Below are 516 nucleotides of genomic sequence, written 5' to 3'. Positions count from 1 at the left end.
GACCTCAACATTGCATGTGATACTGCCTTCTTGCCTATGGATTGTATGTCGGATCATTGCCCATCTATAGTTAAAATCATGGAATACAACAGGGGTGGTAACAAGCCGTTTAAGTTCTTCAACATGTGGATGTTACACAATGATTTCAGTGCTATCTTAGAATCTGTGTGGACAAGGCCCTTATCGGGTACTTTTCAATATCTGCTCGCTATAAAGCTCAAGGCCTTGAAGCACCCACTAAAGGCCTTAAATAGAGCAGAATTTGGGCACATTTCAGACAGAGCAGCCAAAGCAAATGTGGAATTTCAGCAAGCTTTCCATAACCTGGATGTTGTTCGTGCAAATGATGGGGATAGAAGACATGTCTCTAACCTTAGGGAACGTGCCCTTTTTCTTGCTGAAGCTGAAAGGCAGTTCTTTTGTCAGAAACTCAAAACAAAACACTTGGTTAATGCTGATAAGGGCAGCAAGTACTTCCATGAGTTGATCCGAAACAGACAGCGATCTATGGCCATC

The sequence above is a fragment of the Ipomoea triloba genome, chromosome 16 (genome assembly GCF_003576645.1).
Source record: "Ipomoea triloba cultivar NCNSP0323 chromosome 16, ASM357664v1".
Classification (NCBI taxonomy): Eukaryota; Viridiplantae; Streptophyta; class Magnoliopsida; order Solanales; family Convolvulaceae; genus Ipomoea; species Ipomoea triloba.
This window is presented reverse-complemented; position numbering follows the sequence as displayed.